Below are 2,070 nucleotides of genomic sequence, written 5' to 3' on the forward strand. Positions count from 1 at the left end.
CGCTTGCAACTCATAGCGACCCTATGTACAACAACCCTAAACCCTGCTCTATCCTGTGCCAGTCTCACTGCCTCTGACACACCCATCCCGATTACCCCAGTCACTGAATCAATCCACCTCATATAGGATCTTACTGGGGTTAGGGATATAATTAACTGTGTTGTTTAGGGCAGGGGATGGGGCCTCATTAAAAAGGCCTCTTGACTGGTTGCTTACAATGAACTTGGGCCTTGATGAGGGGAGGAGGGTACGTATGGAAGTTCCTGCTTCTCACAGAAGAGGGAAGCCACCACCCTGAAATTCACTGACCTGGAACCTTCTCAAAATCGATAAACACACATGCAAACGAAGGCTTGTAAAGAAATGGCAGAACCTTTCCTGGTTCTGAAACTTTACTGTAGTTTTGTAAATTGCCATCATTGTGGGAGGCTCTTGGGCACATGAACTCTACGTACTTTTTTAAACTACTTGTAAGCCATTGTTGTTAGGTGCCACCGTATAGGACTTCTAATGACCCTATGAACAGCCGGCCTGAACCCTGCCCCATCCTGTGCCATCCTTACCATCCCTGGCACTTTAGAGAAGTCAGCATGTCAAGCCATCTCATTGGGGTCCTTCCTCTCCTTTGCTGACCACGCATGATATCCCTTTCTAAGGTACGGCCTCTCCTAGCTACATGTCCAAAGTATGAAAGACGAAGCTTTGACAGCTTTGCCTCCTGGGAGCACTCTGGCTGCACCTTCACCAAGACATATCTGTCTGTTCTTTGGCCGTCCATGGGATATTCAGTACTCTTCTCAAGCACCACAACTCAAAGGCATCAATTCTTCTGTCCTCCTCATTCATTGTCCAGCTCCCCGATGCATGTTGGGTGATTGAGAAGTTCATGGCCTGAATCTGACACATCTTAGTTTTCAAACTGACATCATTGTTCTTCAGCATTCTGGAGAGGTCCCAGAGAGCCGACCTGCCTAAAGCAGTGTCTCCTGGTTTCCTGACTGCTGGTACCAAGAGTTGATTGCTGATCCAGGACAAAATCCCTGACAGCTGTAATCCTTTCTCCATCTATCATAATGTTGACTGTTGGTCCTGTGGGGAGGACCTTTGTCTTTTTGAGCAGTTACATTTACGAGGATGGAAGCTAGTGAGCCACCTGTCTGACACGTGTACAGAAGACTGTTCCAGAACAGGCTGCAAGTGCATCATCAGCTGGGCTATCATCAGCTGGATAAACATAGACCTTGATGAGAGAGGATGGATGGTCCGTCCCAGATCATCCCAGAGTATCAGAATAATAACAGTGATTACTGTTGTTGTTGCCAAATCACCCGACTCGTGGTGGCCCTGTGTACAAGCGAACATCTTCACAAGCTTCACGATCATTGGCACGTTCAAATCCGTTGTTGCAACCATGGTATGGTGTCTTGTAAGATGGGGAGCTCATCTCCTCTCACTCTACTGGTGAACCCACAGCCATTTAGTTCCTCTTGCCTCAGCACCCCTGGAGGTCTGTTGTGTAAGGTTCCCAAGGCTCTAAGTCTTTACAGAACCAGACAGTCTCGTCTCCCTGCCACGGCACGGCTTGGGGGTTCAAACCACCAACCTCAGGGTTGGCAGACACGTGCTGTCACTCCCCCCCCCGACTCCTCCTTGCATTATTACCAGCTAATACTCAACTGTGAACCAATCACTGGTTTCTTCTTTGTTTTCTTACAAAATTTTATTTTTTACATGGCCTTGCCTGTAGGGCTTTCCTAATGCCAAGTAGTTCTGTGAATATCGTCTTTGTAGATGAGATTCATCGCCGCTGTCACGTTCTGGAGCCAGGGAGATTAATACCAATGCATGTATGTATGAGGCAGCTCCGGTGACTTACCCCACAGGGAAGAGTGCTGCGAACCCAGCCCCTCCAGAGGAGAAAGACGGGTCATCTCCTCAGGGGACTCAAAGCCCTTAGACCCTGCTGGAGGGTCAACTAGGACGTGACTTCAGTTCTGACTCGAAGGGATGAGTGCGAGTATGTATGTCTAAGTACACAAACCCACTGTTGTCAGTTCTGACTCCTGGAGA

The sequence above is a fragment of the Elephantulus edwardii genome, unplaced genomic scaffold (assembly GCF_000299155.1).
Source record: "Elephantulus edwardii isolate Elephantulus edwardi_28Jun2011 unplaced genomic scaffold, EleEdw1.0 scaffold00089, whole genome shotgun sequence".
In the NCBI taxonomy this organism is placed as follows: domain Eukaryota; kingdom Metazoa; phylum Chordata; class Mammalia; order Macroscelidea; family Macroscelididae; genus Elephantulus; species Elephantulus edwardii.